Below are 17,071 nucleotides of genomic sequence, written 5' to 3'. Positions count from 1 at the left end.
TTCCCCTTGTTACTACAATTGAACAGCGTTCGCCCCTTAATTTGTGGTCCCTATTGTTGCTGTGGTGCTGCTCATTATTATGGGGTGTCTGGTTCAGGCCATCAGAGAGAATCTTGCCACTGAGGTCTCTGTGGAAATCGGCGAGCCCATCTCAGTGCTTAGCAACCAAGCCCTGGGGCCTGCTTTGCAAAGCTTAATTCCGATGAGAGCGGAAGGCACAGGATTGGCTAGACTCTACTCAGCTTCCAAGCTCTTCACTCCTCCCTATTTCTGATTCACAAGAACAAACATTCACTATCCCACCCCATTTTGATGTTGTCTCTGACTTACAGTGTTATCTTTTGCTTTTGATATCTTTATCTGTAATGTCCCTTTTCTAAACAGTTATGTATGCACAAGTAGTTCTGTAAGCTTTGCTTCAGTCTTTCGGTGTGGGGAATTTCTCACATTCACAGTCCCAAACTTGTTTAGCTCAAGACTAGAAACGGCGACGCATCCTTGTCGTGTACTTGTATCACTGACAGTATTTGTAAATGTGAATTGCCCACATCTGCTCTTCCATCTTCACGACTTCCTTCTGCTTCTGCACATCCTCCCGCCCGCAACAGGACCATATCAGGTTGTGCAGAACACAATGACAGCCAGTCAGTTTCCGCTTCAGCGTGTGACTGACGCTTGTTTTCCAACCCCCCCAAAATACCAGCACAATGATCTTGATGCATAAAAACGAATCTTATCAGCATACGGAAAGCTTAAACTCTCATAAAATCCTTAATGAATAGTTACTTTTAATTTAAACTTGTTGCATAAATTTGCAGTATCTTGTTCGCAACTAATGCACTTTTTAAATAGGCCACTTGTACTAGGACTGTTCATGTTCTGCATTGGAGTGATATGGCAGAATTGAAGTGCTTCATTGATAACTCTTTGTTGCATGCAACCAAACTCGTCTTCACCCTTCTGAGCTGCTTTTTCAAAATAAGCTTTCCATTTGGTGGGCCAAGCAATCCAGCCTTCCTACCTCGTCACATCGTTAGGCTAGCGTCATGTTCTGGTGTACTGGAGCCCCTTGCGCATCAATGCCAGTGTGCCAGGTGTTTGTCGTTTCCGCTTGAGGCTTCCGACTTTCGTTGAGAGCACAGCAGCGACTCACTTACTACTCCAAGGCTGAAGTAAGGGACACCTGTGATTCAGGGATAACAAACATGCTCTCTCATGTGCGGGAATTAATGGACAGACTTCAGTTCTGATTTCTAAGTGAAATCAATTATTTTATTGTTCATTGGAAACATGCATACACTTCCTTCGTGGTTGTGTGCACACGTCCTTGACACTCTCGCTTACCCTTAAAGGTGCTGCACACACTTACATAAAAAAAGGCAAAAGCTCAAAAGTCTGTATTGCTTGTACTGCAGAAATAAAAGTGCAATTAAATACAGGGTGATGCAATATTCTAGGATAATTTTTGTATCAAATCGATTGTGTAAAAATGTGACACATACGTTGTTGATGTTAAAATCCAAATTGACTGGAAGGTCCAAAGGAGGGTAACAGAGAAGAACAACACTAAAATGAAGTATTGAAACATGAAAACCAAATATGTAAATATGTCAGTGTCAAAAAGGATTATTTTCAAAAAATTGGTTGCTAAAAAGCAGCAGAATCCTCTCATGTTTATCCATCTCAGGGGGCGGCCATTTTGCCAGAGGTTATCATCTCAAAATCGCATCATGTAGCTCAGGAAATAAACAATCACGGCTCAGTTCACAAAATGAAGGACACAGGTGAGCTTCTCGACCTCAGATATATCAGTTTGGCTCATTATTTATTTATTTATTTATTCATCTATTTATTTATTTATTTATTCCCAAAAAACTGTAAGTGATCAATATACAGAGGAGGCTAATGAAACTGAAACAGTACCGCCCACTTGAAACAGGCAATTTACTGCAAGCAAGAAAAAAAAATGGGACATGCAAATCAGATAGTTTTGCTAAACATGCTACAGTTGGAAAAAAAAAAAAAAAACGAAATGGAAACGGACCAGCAACATGGGCTCTCACATAGGGTACAGCATTTAACATCTTCACCCATGGCAGCTCAATTACCTGAATGTAATTGCAATACCTCCATAGCACTGCAGCCTTGCGTGACAGTTTCCAGACCAGGTTCAGTAATTGCAGGTTGATATATGCAACAGCAAAGGGTGCGTGCAGTACAGGTAGGCTATGACTTTCACAGCAGAACAGTGAATTGCTAATGCAATAAAAGGCCGCAGTTATTAGTAGAGTTGTGGATGGCAAATTGGTGTAAATGCCAAATAGCCAGGGACAGTATTGCACAGGATAGTGCACTGAAACAGAAAGAAGGACCACAGAAGGGATTACATTTTGAACGGAATTTATTTCAGGTGTGACAATGTCTCTTTGTAATAGCAGGACGTAATGATCTACCAAAATACAATTGCTAACAGCTTCTGCTCAGTCATCCACATTGCTACTGACAATTGTCTCTAAACAAATGTGGCACTGAGGCACAAGGTTGAATGCTGAACAAGAGTATTTAGACAGTAGACATCATCTTAATCTTACCTGCTTTAAATGCATATTATATATTTTTTCTTTTTTCACCAGTCATTATCATTTGGCTTTTATTTGTAGTAGCAATCAAATGGTTTGGTGAAAAATATTGCTATAAAAATAGATATTTCCTATATGCATATTATTCAAATTATGATAATCTGCAAAATTTGGACAATCAAACTGCATGTTTTTGGTCGTTTGAGATTTTGTGTTCTCTAGTGGTGGTCAACTATAGTGTGTTTGTTTTTTTTTCAGGTGTTATTCATGACATAACTGTCCGGATTTTGGACATTCTTGTCATTGAAGAAATCACTCTTACTTAAAAGCAGAGGTTATTGTTTCTTTTTTTTCTTTTTGTGGCAACCTATATTGTTATAATGTGCTCACAAAAGGCTAATCAGTGATGACAAAAGTGGTGAATTCACACAATATTATTGTGTGGGTTTGTCATCATTACCACTGACAACTAAGCAAATTGAGGCTCTGTTAGGATCATCTCCATTGCTGAGTACGAAGGAACACACACACACACGCACACTCACACAACCACATTAACCAAGACTGTAAATTTCATATATTCTGGTTATACCTGTGGGCTACATGGCTTTTGGTCTATCCACCTCAAATCCAAACAAACAAACGATATATTCCCTTTCATCAGAGGCTTTGCTACCACCTGCTGAGATCCATTTAAGGAAACTCCCAAAGTGGAATGCCGTATTCAATTTGAGACTGATGGAACTGGAGCCAATGATTAGATAAGGAAGTTTAGTTTTAGTATGAGCATGTATAGTTTCAGTTTGGAATCTTTTAGATGTATTTATGATGTGTGGTGTTACTTAAGAAATGATGTTAAATAGAGAAAAAAAATCAAATATTCAGATTAAATATTTTACAAAAGAAAGAAGGAATGAGGGAAGGAACTGCAAGGTCAGACTCCCAACTTCTGCAATTTCCCCCAAACTGACTTTTGCAATATCAAAACAGAATTTTCCCCAAATTCTGTCTACTTAGCCATCGCTAAACTTACATCCAGCCCTCCTCACACCCCTCCCTAAATACAGATTATACAGATTTGTCTGTCAAGGGTGCAACTACTGCCACAAGACAAGCCGGCAACTTTTGTCTGATTTAACTTTCAAAACTTCAAACCTGCTGAATTACATTACAGGAGAAGATTGTGAAGGTCAGGACAAGATCACATGCAGGAGAAACAGAGCCCACAAACACACCACAGCATACAGATGACGTATCGCCCATGTTTTTGATTGTGAAGACCAAGTTTCCAGCCGGACATTTTTTATTTTTTTCACAGAGAGCACACCCTGTCCATCGGCAGAGTTGGATGGGTGAAGGGGGTTGTCCCTTTTGAAATGATAAATAGAATTTTCCTACAAGGAGTAGTGTCATTGAAGTCTTTGTGTGCCCCTCGATGGCTCAGAGGTGTCTCTGAACTTGAGGGCCGGCACAGAATAGAAATGACCATGTAACCTATTTCGAGGTCACTTAATGATAGAAAATGCATTCATATAGTTGCTCCATTGGAATACTTTGAATACCAAGGTTGTGGGGTATTTATTTATTTTTAAAGTGTTTTCCAAACATCCCTTTGAATTGAGGTTTGTTCAGTTCTCGGGAACTGGGTTTTACTAGCATAGGTTCACTGTCACAATACTGTTTTGTTGCCACACTGCTTGGTTTATTCTTTTTTTTTTCTTTCTGCTGAAGTCTCCATGATGTGTGATGGTGGGCGGAGTCCCAAGCGCTGCATCATGCCTGCTCTATATTATTATCATACGTAGCATGGTATTGAGGAGAGACAAATAGGCAGACGTTGATGTTTTTGCTGATCACCATTGCGTCACTATTTTGATACTGATACATGTTCCTCATTCTTCTTGGTCTGTCAGCAATTACGTTTCGTCTGAACGTTTGTTTGTGGTTCTTTGGCACGTGTAAGTTTTTGGTTTACCGTTCTTGATACATCTATTTTCTTCCTTATGTTATACTCTGTCCGTTTATTTTTGTTTGGTTGCTTACAGTAGTTACCTTTTCACACCAACCTTTCGTTACTCTCTTTTTCTTCTGACCGCTCAAGCCTTTCGGATTAAATAAAACAAAAACAGCTGAATTATTCTAGTCTGCTTTGGGTTTCATTATAAATGTTCAGGGCTGGACTCCGGACTCTGATACAGAATTATCTTGGAATTATCACATAAAATATTTGTATCGCTTGGACTGAGTCCAACTATGTTTTTATTCTAGACATTTTAGATCTTTTATTCTAGACATTTTAGATCTTTATTCAATAGAAACTTTAGACAAACATTTTCAGATGATCAAAAAATAGCCATCTGATTGGTTTACCTGGGGGTAGGAAACCCTTTTCTTAGAGAGTCGCATACCTGTATGTTTTTGATGTTTCTCTCCTAAATCATGCCTGATTCAAATAATCAGCAGAATAGCAAGATCTGCAGAAGCCTGATAGCAATCCTGATCATTTGACTCAGGTGTTTTATAGCAGGTAGACATTGAGTACATGCTGGATAGCGGCTCTCTGGGACCGGAGTTGCTACCCCTGGGTTAAACTGACCATTAATGTCAAAGCATAACAGCAATCAATGGGGTTATTAAAGTTGGTTTTATGAACTTTGACACTTGGAGAAGCACCACGAATAGAGGAATTGGAATTGAACTCAGATTTTGTGGACCCAGACTTGATGACTTACTGTGAGTTGAACGGTTTGACTCAAACTTGACTTGGAATCAATAAAGCTGGACTTGATTAGTCCTGTTTTATTGGAATATTATTTGCAGAAAAGTTTTCCAATAACTACTGCAAATAAACAGACCAGTCAATGTCCTTGCAGCTTACAAGTACATATATCTAAAGCACCTGTACCAGGCTTAAACAGCATCCGAGACAAGGTTCATCCCTCGGGTGGCATGGTTTGTCCAGACATGCTACGGCGAGTTACCTCAACCAATTTTTCCCTCCATCATCACCTGTATTAAACACTCACACACCACACCCCTTCCCCAATGACATGCCACTTCCAATGTCCTGCCACTATCCCCAGCACCCCTACCACCCGCCGCTTCTCCCCTGCACATAGCCATTTCCCCAGATTTTGAAAGCTCATCCTGGCTGGACCCCCTGGTTAGACTCACAGCAGGACTCCCTCCAGCCCGTCAAAGAAGTAATTCACACTCTGACTCATTTGAGTTATTTACTCTATTACCACCCTGGCTGGCCCATTCCCTATTGCTACCCACTGAGACTGGGGCCTCTGGATGGGTACCTAGGCTTTTTAGTAGGGGCTGGCAATGCCCTCCAACTCCCCTGCTCTTTACCGTCTTTCGCCACATTATAATGGTTCTGATGGGCGTTGCTACCTCAATCTCCAGCTGACAGAGATTTTGGATGGTTGGGGACAGGATGAGTGCGGAGATCGGACAGTTTTCTTTGAGTGGAGAGGTGTGGATAGCACACCAATGTGTGTGTATGCGTGAGGCTGAATGCGTGTCAATGTTCATCACATCCCCATTGGTTCCCTCCTGTAAGTCATTATCACACCCAAAGCCTGTGATTCTCTCAGATGACTTGATAGATTTACATGAGACTGTCTGGGGATCTGTGAAAAAGGCACAGTCCAGTGAGGAGATGAGAGAGGGGACTGCGCTATCATCCACTCAAAATAAGGAGCGGGACGACAAAGTCACACCTTCATAAAAGATGTCCTTTTTGGGGGGAGAGTTGGAAAGGCACTCCACATACTTCACACAATAGGCACAAGTATCCAACCCTTCCATTGTCAAATTGAAATAGTATTTTTATCAAAGATTCTCTTCGGCTCATATGCAAAGGTGAAAATGAGGAATTTTGCTTTGCTATCTAATTTTAATCACACATAATGTTCCTTCACATGTTTCTCTTCTCTCTTATTCAGCCTGTTAGGGATGTATTTGAAATTGGTTTGATTCCATACAGAAACATAGCAAGTAACTAGTTGGTGATTTAAGGTGTTTATATTTGAACAATACGAGTCACATGCAGGATTTTGAGGAACCACCCAAATGAAAAATTTGGGATGGGTTTTGACATTCAACATAGGCATATTGAAACTAATGATGCATAATGATAATACATGTCAAAACAAATAAATGGACATTGTACGTTGACACTACTGATTAATACAGCAATATGTAGAAATATTTAAAATGTAAATGTTGTTTCTTTATCAAAATTTACATGTATACCTGAAAACAAAAAAGAAAATGTTTTATTGGGTCAATGCTTTGCTTGATTACTTTCTTTTAAGACTGGTGGTTACAACCATTTGTAAGCACTGTGTAAAAAATAAATATGGTTCATAAAATTAAGGGCTCCAAACCATGGAGGGATTGTTTTTTTTTTTTGGTTTGGTTGTTTTTTTTTTTGAATCCCTGATTAATTCCATAAATTACTTAATTTCATATTTCCAACTACAGTGAGCCCACGATTTAGAGATTAATCAGTTCCGTGTTGGGGGATCGTAATGCGAATTTGCCGTATGGCAGGCTAACCAAACCTATGTTAATTAGCTAAAGTGTGTAAAACCCCAGGTAAAAACATAAAAGTTGTATATACATGTTAAAAATTGGTATCAAAATAGTGCTTATAGTATATATAGTATAGTGCAAGTTATATAGTGCAAGTGCTTATATGTCATACACATGCATACAATAAATAACATCATAAATAAAAAATATATAAAGGATTTGTTTACCTTTGAGTGATGCTTGTTATGCTCATAATTCCTAGTAAGGCTAGGCTAGCTTCATTTTTTTTTATTATCTCCAGCTTCATTTCCATATGAATCATCTTCTTACCAATAGCAGACCAGCATCTTTGTGACCCAATCGCGCTGACCAATAGTATACCAGTATCTTAGGGAGTTGAGACGCCGACCAATGCCAGACCAGCATTTTAGTGGCGCGTTGCAGTGGAGGCAGTTTGACGGCAACAGAATATAAGAGCAATTACCTAAAAACGCCTCAAGAGGGAGGCAAAACAACAAACACAACCAACCCCACAGTTCATGACAGTTGTTGATGTTAATTGTGAAGTGATGTCTTAAGGAGGGGATGAAAAAACTCAGTATTCCACATCGCAACGTGACAAAAAATGTAAGGTAGGGACACTGTAACCCAGGGGCCCACTGCACCAGCTATGTCCTCAGTATGCAGTTACTGGTATTCAAAATGGGTGAGAAATAAGAACTTACAGAGGGTTCTCAACAAAACCAAAGTGTCGTCATGGATAAAAGACAATTGAGGAGAATAGACCTCTTAGACAGAAGTTATATTTACAATCAAGATTATTGTAAGTGTCTCTATAACTGATGTTTGCCGTCTTGACTCCTATCGCTCCTTGGTTGAAATACAGAAGCAAGTGTTGATGCCGCCTCTATTCAAAGTGTTTGTCACACCATTTAAAAAGTGAGGACACACTTGGCTATTTTGCGTGTGTTGAGGTTTCATTTCTGCAAACACTATTTGACATTTTATATCTCCTCACAGCATTATGTTTACAGTACCTTTTTTATCATTTTAATAAGATAGCCAATGTTGTAAGTCCTCCCTCAAAAGAAGGAAAAAACATTAAAATATTTATACATTCAAACCAACTTTTGTCATGTTCTGTTGGTATTTGATGTGCTGCGTTGTTTGGTGTGGGTCAGTATCAGAGTTTTCCGTTTTGCTTCAAGTTGTGGGGTTTTGTTCCCCTTGTGTCTATCCTCAACAGTGTGATTGTGTCCACCTGTCTGTGTTTACTTGCTTAGCTTGGATTGGCCAATCAACCCACCGTTTAATTGGTTCTAGTCAAGGTGTGTCATGTTGTCTCATTGGTTGTGAGTGTATTTAGTTTCCTGTTTCCTCTCTGGTTTTGTCAGGGTATTGTCTAACTGTTAATTTTAACTGTTAACTTTGTTTTCATTTTTATTATTGTTCTATTAAATAATACTGTTTTTCAGATTGCAACCTGCCTCCCTGCTTCCCTGCATCTTGAGTCCACCACCGCACCCCCCCAATGTCTGAGTGTAACAACTTTAGTAAGGCAGAAACCAAGAATGACTTCTTAAAACTTTTAAAAATATATCACAGATTTTTCCTCTAATGCAATGTACATGCTGGTGATGGCTTATTTCCAATTATCTAAGATTGGAATACAGGTGTTTTACTCTGGTGGTGCACCAAAAATGTAAAACTCTGTGTGTATGTGTAATACTGTATGTGTCTGTTAATAAGTCTCTTTTTGCAAACTATAATCTGGATTTTTATATGTTTATGAATGACTTTTTTCTTACCAGTTTCATCCTGCATCTTCATGTTTAGCTTTTGTTCTTGATTTGCACTTTCGAACCAAAACACATTCATCTCTAGAATACGTAGCCCATATCCTTCCTGAACAGTATGATCGCTGGAACGTTCCATGATGTTTATACTTGCATAATTAATAATTAATATCATTGTTGTAGAACAGATATAAGTCATACCTTAAAATATCCGGAAATGGCAAACAAGGATAACGAAAATTTGTGGAGCACCACATTTCTTTCTGTAATTTCCTGGCTGATTTTTCAATGATTTCCAACTAAGAAGCAGAGTGTTTGGGGTGTGGCCTTCAATGCGCCCCCACTTCCATCATAAAATAACTCACACGTTTTCAGTTAATCTATCAGGAGCTTCCATAGCCATGACCCCATCAGTCCCCATGCTCTTTACAAATTATGTTAGTTTTTATCCATGCAAACTTTTGACCTCAAAGAAAAGATGATTATCTAACATATTCCCTCTCTCTTTTTTATGGTATTTAAAAAAAAATAAGCATTGTGGTGATGTTGACTGACCTGAAAAGGTAGGGGATTTGACTTTTCGACAGTGAGACGTAAATTGTGTATATGCACAGTGTATACATCAGGAAAGATATAACATTTGAGAAAATAATCTCCTTAAATTAAAGCCTACAATCATTTCAATTAATCTTCAATTTTAAGGAAAATCTTATTTAACATGAGCATTTTAGCTTGACAAAGGTACTGTAGGTGTGTATGTGGCACCTCAAGCGCCAGTAAGCCTTCAACTACTGTCAAAAATATAAAGGTGGAATAGTTGCTCTACTGTGTTTGCATTGGCATTCACACACTCGCACGCGGAAAGCCAAAGAAATACAGCCATTGGCACTTCAATACAGATACTCACATTTCCACTCACTCGGGCCTAGACATATATGATCTGTCACACACACTTGCGTTTATGAGAGTAAATAATAATCACATGCACAGAAGAACAGCAGTAGCATGCATTTAAATTATGGAATGGATATGACACAAATCAGTACATGCATGCACACACACAAACACGTACAGGCACATTCAGTCGGTGATACTGTAAGCTATTGAGTCAGACAAGTCAAAGCGTTTCAAAGTTAGTATGTGTGTCTGTGACTGCGCGTGTAATAATCCATTGGTTCTGTTCTGTGCTGATTCCAGGCGCTAAGCCCTGCCACAATTATTCAAATCCAGGCTTTTAGTTGCAGCACACCTCTCTCCATGGGCCTATGAGCCGGTAATCTTGCCTTTGGCCCTGCATATCAAATGGCCTTAACTCCCATAAGGAATGCATATGAAGAGGAGCCACTAGTGGCTTAATCCGCCCTGTTTAAGTTGCTGAAACGTACACCTGTCACGCCGTCTCGCACCGAAGCTTGTGGCTACTGATAGCTGGGATGTAATTCCAAAGGCGTGTAGCTTTTTAGTCATTTCTAAAAGTATTATCACACTGTTTAGAGTGAGAGGTGTGGGGGGTGTTGAAGACCTCCCTCCTGTCCTGACTTGATGTCATCTTTTCTTCATACTTTTTCACGGGTGCTTTCTGCCAGCCCTTGCCGCAGTCTTTCAACATTCAGTCTCGATTCATCCCCTTACCAAGCTGCTCGAATCATTTCTGTTGTTTGAAGTTATTGTTGAACGATAATAATCGTTTATTAGTTGAGTTCGGTTCCAAATTTGTTTTTTTGGTGCGCACAGGGGCATGTAACCTTTCTCATTCACATCTATGAACAAATCCAAACATAATTGATCCAAGGCAGTTCATTTATTTAACTGGGCGTAGTCTAAATTCTTAATGACGGCATAAAGTGTTTTCAGTTCATAGTCAATAGAAACAAGCAATGCAGCAAGTAAGAAGACAAAACAATTGTCTTGTAATTCCTTCTGCAACAGGGGCGCATTCTGACAGAACACACCCATTCCAACATTCTTATTCCACCGTTTTTTAAGTGTTCTCATCACTCAACAGTTTTGCAGGCAAAACAGGTGTCTGTCGGTGATGAACAGTCCCCCGGTGCTGACGGACTGCCCGTCAGCACCTTTGGCAAAGGTAAACACTAAACATTTGGCCTCCAACCTAAGTTTGCTACAGACAAAGTCTCACAATTTTCAAGGTTAAACATATCTTACTTGTACCCTGGAACCTGTAAAGTATATGACAGTCTCTAAAACATTCTCATAAAACATTTGCGTACAGAATGTCTGTGTCTTTTTTTTTCTCAGTTTGATACTGTATTTTTAGCATTTATTGTGTTCCTAATTTAATTGGTAATCAGCTTTATTTCATGTGGAATCCTGCCAATAGGGAGTGAACATTTTTGACCGGCAAAATAGTTCCAAACATATATACAAGTATGTTTAAAAGTGTTAAAAAAAGTTCACATGTATTTTCAAGCTTGTAAGACCAATTCTAATTACTTATATTTGATATACTTAGAATTGAATATACTAGATACTTAGACTAAATTCAATAAAGTCTCCTCTTTCATTACATTTATTAAGTTTTTCAATTATTAGGAATTTGCTAATAAAATGTGGACCACAACAGCCTCTCTATTCACCCTTGTTTTGTGTTGTGTCTTCTGGTTTTACGTATGGACTACAGATGGACATTCTGTGTGGTCAAACGCAATCTGACAGAAAGTGGATTTGATTTTCTTGTTTTTTGTTTATTTATTTATTCATTTCGTCAATTGATAAAATCAATTTGGGGACATTTTGAATAGTAGCAAATGAGAATCTTTTTTTTTCTAAATGTATTTATTTTTACTTTTTTTAGTGCCTTCAAAATCGGAAATAATTCTAAAATGGAACAAAAGAACAAAGAAGCATCAATTGCTCCTTAAGGGACTCTGTGTATTGCAAGTAAAACAATACACACTTGTCTGCACACTGATACAAACATGCACGGTATCAATGGTAGGGACAGTGATCAGCTTATAGGACAGCTGTAGAGCAGCCCCAGGTAAGACAGATACTCGAAACCGCTTACTCAAGGGACCATCATGCACTCGACATCTGTCGGCACATCCACTTTTTTGGGGGCCAACAACAAGCTTTTGTTTGAGCTGGGCATGTGATGCTTTGACAAGGTTTTCCTACTCTCCCAAGCACTGATTGAGCATGTGGTGCCTAAAGTAAGAAGAGACCTCACACAAGCCGAGTGCAACAACATCATCGCATATGCAACCACACACACACGCACACCCTTGCAGGCTCCCAGAGCTCTTCTGCTGGCATCTGTGAGGCCCAACAGCCACATGCTGCCAGACTGTGTGAGCCTGGATCTTCACCCCTAAAGAGGGACGCTGCCAGCGGGCGAATGTTCTACCGGTGGCCCAGGACTGAAATAAGGCCTGTAGAGGTTTAGTCCCACTAGTGCGTGTGCTTGTTTGTGTGTACTTTAACTGGCTATGTCGGTGTGGATGGACTTGCCATCTGGTTATTTGGTCAGTCTTGTACCTCACATAACATCACAGTGAGAGCTGAATTCACGCAAACACACATTGACTGGAAGTAAGAGGGAGCATTTACACCATATATAAAAACCCAGATGCACGCAGACTGAGACTTTGACACTCACACGTTACCACACATTCTGTTCATTTTGTCCATGTTCTTATGTAATCCATGAAACTGCAATCTACCATTTGTGCTGCTATGTGATCTATGGCCACCTAATGTTCCGTGCCACCTGCTTGAATTTAGGCGATCCTGGACACGGTAAGAGAAAAATCAGTCTTAACTCATCATGCCTCAAAAAAGTGAACAGAAGAAAAAATGATTTGAAATGAGCACAGCTAGATGTCTTAACTGAAAGTTTTGCTTTTTTTAATTTTAATTTGAAATTAGAATTCTTATATTGAGTGGTTGTAAAATATGAATTAAGAAGCAAAATTCACCTCTTCTGAGTTTGGTCGTGTGTCGATCACAAGCTGAGCTTTGATTGGTTGTTACCTGAGCTCTGAGCAAATGTAGTTATTTTAGCTACATAGTAAGAAGCAACATGACTGCCCTCTGAAATTGATAAATTGGATATAATTGTTGGAGTCTTCCTGTCCAGCCAGTTCACTCTACCTCACCAACCTGCTTGAAAATATTACAATCAATCAGTCCTATCACCACCAGGTGCATTCCATTCCCTGCCCAGCATAAAAATCCTGCCTCCTCCTACCAAACTGTGCCAGATTGTCTTGCTCCTCATGCCAAGCCTTCTATTGATTACTCCTGCCTTACTTGATCCGAACTTGCCTGTCCCCAACTACTTGCACGCCTGCTTTGCCAGCCCATGTTCCAGTGTTGTCTGCCCTCAACTTCGCTAATGTCTGTAAGAAGACTTGTTTTGCTTGCCTAACCACGCTTTTAAGTGCCCACAAACAGAAAAGCTACCTCTGCTTGGCTCATTCTGCATGTCTCCTTGTTATGACCCGTGGGTCATATGTAGTTTTTGTATGTGTTCTGCTGTGTTCTCCTTTGTTTGTGTGTGCGTGTGTGTGAGTGCCTTTTGGTTGGAGTATCAATTGTGTGCAGGTGGTGTCATACCATTGGCGGCAAATCAGGAAAGCCAGCCAATGGGATGACACCACCTGCACACAATTGACACTCCAACCAAAAGGCACTCACATACACGCACACACAAAGGAGAACACAGCAGAACACATACAAAAACTACATATGACAGGTCATAACATGGTGCATTGGCCAGGAATCGAACCCGGGCCTCCCGCGTGGCAGGCGAGAATTCTACCACTGAACCACCAATGCATCTGGTCATCCTACTGCCAGAAAACGCCACCAGGAACTGTTAGAACTAGTGTTAGCTGTCCTTGTTAGCTGTGTTTGATAGGTGTTTTTGTTAGACGTGTTTGTTAGACCCCTTTAGATCGAGCAGTAGTAGGAGGGAGACGCCGTTTTTGTTTAACCCTTTTTCTCCTGTTTTTGCGTTAGGGTTAGGGTTAGTTAGGGTAGATAGTGAGCCAATTGTCATTTGTTTCCTTTTTGTTTGGCTAGTTAGTTAGGGATTCAGAAGATCTTTTGTTTATTATCTTGTTTGTTTGCTCTCCCTCTGAAGATAATAAAAGCTGCTGTTTTTTGTTCAACATGTTTAATTTCACGGGCCTTTTCTGGTGGTGAGGGTGCGGACGGGAGAGCACACACACGTTATATCCCAGTTCCCCTAGGCTGGGTGTAACACTCCTGCCTCCTGTGCCTCCATGTTCCAGCCAGTCGCTAACACCTGTCCGCCTCCAACTTCATAATATATTAGCTTGGTTTCCACATCATCTTTACGTGTGCCTTCTAATTCTAACCCTTAACTAATAATATAATACATCTGCCAACACAAGCATTGTCCTTCATTCTTACACATTTTTGGAACTGCATTTAGTCACCTTCTGTATTTACAAAGTAACCACAATTACATTCACATTATGGTTGCACCCTCGTATAATGACTAAACATCCCAATGACTGGATAGTATCTTCTGCCAAGGATAAATGTTTCTATGATTGGAGAAAGTATGCACACTGGTTGGAGGAAAATAAGCTAACAAAGGGATTCCGCATAAATAAAATGTCTCATGCGCTCTGTTACAAGGAACGCCAAGGCCATATCAATTTTTATCTGTATCACATCCCTAAATCTTCTTATTTTCCTTTATCCAAAGCTGTCATATGTGACCCAGATCCAAATACACTAGTCTGTAGAACCATCCATCCATCCATCCATCCATCCATCCATCCATCCATCTATCCATCCATCCATCATCCATCCATCCATCCATCCATCCATCCATCCATCCATCCATCCATCCATCCATCCAACCATCCAACCATCCATTCATCCATCCATCCATCTATCCATCCATCCATCCATCGCAATACCAAACAGTCCTATACATATGCTAGTTCTCACACCAACTATCAAGCCAGTAAAGATTTGTGTATTTCAAACCTCCCCCACAACCGTCACAACACACTCTTGGGCGCGCACACACATGCCACACTTCTCTGTCCATACTATTATCCATTTTTCACGTACAATTGCTCTGTTATGGTAATCGTTGAAGACTCGCCATGGGCTGATTACTCACAGCTGACTTCAGAGGCTTCTCCCTCCGCTCTCCTGCCGTTCCCCTGCTGGCTCTTAATGCACTATTAACCCATTCCTGCTTATTAATTCCTTCCCAGTCATTGCAAGCAGTCCACTCCATGATATCTGTCATCATTCCATGCCTATTAGCTCCATGGACAACAGTTATTCCAAGTGCACTGCCGTCCACCCACCACCTTCTTCTTTTAACAATCCTGCTTCATGAAGTGCATTTGTCATGATGATTCTTGTTGAGAACAATTTTGTGATACTGTAAAACCATTATAGCAAAACATAATGTGGTTGTCTGAACAGCGGATCCATAATATTTTCAGTTAAATAAAATAAAACAAAATCAACGTTTACTCCCCAACACAGTGCTGGGTCAACTGCATGTGGATTTCGGCCTTTTTAGAACAGTCGGCTCGAAGCACTTTCCTATGCTAGAAATCCTAGTGGAGCACTCTTGGATTAAAAACAGAAATATTGCTCACATTGAATCTTGGCAGTCGGCTTTGGAACTGACGCTTATGTCAAGGCCTGTGGTTTTGGACCATCCCAAGACATATGGAGGAACGCCGAATTACACAAAGCCCCTCAGCTCTCCGGGCTCTACCACACATCGGCTTGGGTTTCTTTAAAACCACATTAAAGTGCAGCGGTAGCACTAAGTGTGGTCTTTTTGATGGAACTTTTACTGATATTGCTTCAAGCTGCTTACACAAGATGCCGCAGGTGTCAATCAATCAAAAGCAGTGTTTATTCTATATTTTTCATTTAAATGCTATGTGTCCAAAGCACACTTGACCATGGATTGCCTCGAAGTGCCAAAGAAATTAAAGTCTCTGTTTTGAAGACAGCTGTTTCAGCAAATGATCTCAGGGAAAAAAAAAAAAAAAAGCAGCTGTGGCCCAATGTCTAATTGTGTGTAAAACCAAGAAAACACTTTGAGCTATGCCTCACATAATACTGCTGTTTGACATGTATGGTCTAACCTCATCATGTACCTCTTAATTCAAGTAGGCTTGAATTTCTCTCACATGGAAAATAATCTCCATGGAACAAAAGAGTGATACAAGACAAGATAAATGACTCGATTACCTATATATCCAACACTGAGAATTGTCCACGTTAGCCAGTAGTACAGGTTAAATGTACCGGTAGCTTTTTTTGGTGTTGTAATTGCTTTGGTTTGTTTTCATTGTTTGTCTTTTCAAATGTTATCTGGCACAGCACACTTGATGTAGCAGCACACTGATTGGAAATCACTGGCCTTTACAATTCAATTTTGGATGAGATTGTGTTTATGTGCAAGCTTGCTAACTAACTGCATAATACTAGTGAAATTCCACTCACTGCTGTACAAACAGGCCATTTTCTATCCCAAAAAAATGTCACTTTTTCATTTGGGTAGTCTGTCTTATGTCAAGGCAAGAATAAATGAAAAAGTAACAAGTTCTTCCACATGACAGGGCTGCCGTCGAGAAAAGGACATTCGACAAGGACACAGGTGTACAATCAGGCCCACTTTTTTTTTCCTAAAGCGAAAGGTCACTTGTGGACTGTATTTACCGACCAACACTCCCTCGAAATGGCTTCCTCTCTAATGAATTTGCAGTTGTTTGCTCGCCATTGTATCTGTGTGAAATGTCGACTTTTTTCCTGGCGCTTTCTGTGCACACTGACGACAAATATCCTCTGCTTAATGGTGATTGAAATAGGGATGCTGCCTGTCTTGGAAACCACTTAATGTCAACATGTCAGAGGTATCAGGGGGGAACTAAGTCCAAAACTACTGGACTGTCAAATCATAAACGCCGTGGGGAACAGATTTCTCAGGGATCTGCAGGCGATGAAAAGAATCAGCAGAGGTTTTGACAGGGATTTCATTTGGCATGGCTCATGTCTCCAAATTAATCCCGCGGCAAAATTATGGTTTTCTTTTATCCCCAATAGGCCCACTTCGTGGGCTTCAATGTTGCAGATCTCAGGGAGGGACCGGTGATCAAAATTAACGAGCAACAG

At 40.1% G+C, this 17,071-nt stretch overlaps 2 protein-coding genes, 1 long non-coding RNA gene and 1 other non-coding gene across 12 annotated transcripts in view; 1 reads left to right on the top strand and 3 right to left on the bottom strand.

Moving 5' to 3' along the window:
* Positions 1-8,709, top strand: part of LOC148420096 (uncharacterized) — a 92,023-nt gene extending 83,314 nt beyond the window's left edge. The window contains exon 3 of the long non-coding RNA XR_015866361.1: positions 8,600-8,709. This is a non-coding gene — a long non-coding RNA (uncharacterized LOC148420096). The remainder of the gene's footprint in view (positions 1-8,599) is intronic.
* LOC148420092 (serine/threonine-protein kinase VRK1-like) overlaps positions 1-17,071 on the bottom strand; it is a 311,189-nt gene that overhangs the window by 105,295 nt on the left and 188,823 nt on the right. The gene's annotated exons all lie outside the window — the stretch shown is intronic.
* The window catches only part of LOC148420094 (uncharacterized), a 235,676-nt gene that overhangs the window by 73,523 nt on the left and 145,082 nt on the right, over positions 1-17,071 (bottom strand). The gene's annotated exons all lie outside the window — the stretch shown is intronic.
* trnag-gcc (transfer RNA glycine (anticodon GCC)) lies at positions 13,650-13,720 on the bottom strand. The gene has a single exon. It is a non-coding gene; the product is annotated as a tRNA-Gly (tRNA).

The sequence above is a fragment of the Hippichthys cyanospilos genome, chromosome 8 (assembly GCF_059441005.1).
Source record: "Hippichthys cyanospilos isolate Australia breed blue-spotted pipefish chromosome 8, RoL_Hcya_1.0, whole genome shotgun sequence".
NCBI classification, from domain to species: domain Eukaryota; kingdom Metazoa; phylum Chordata; class Actinopteri; order Syngnathiformes; family Syngnathidae; genus Hippichthys; species Hippichthys cyanospilos.
Note: the sequence above shows the minus strand (reverse complement) of the source record. Positions and strands in the feature narration are given on the sequence as shown.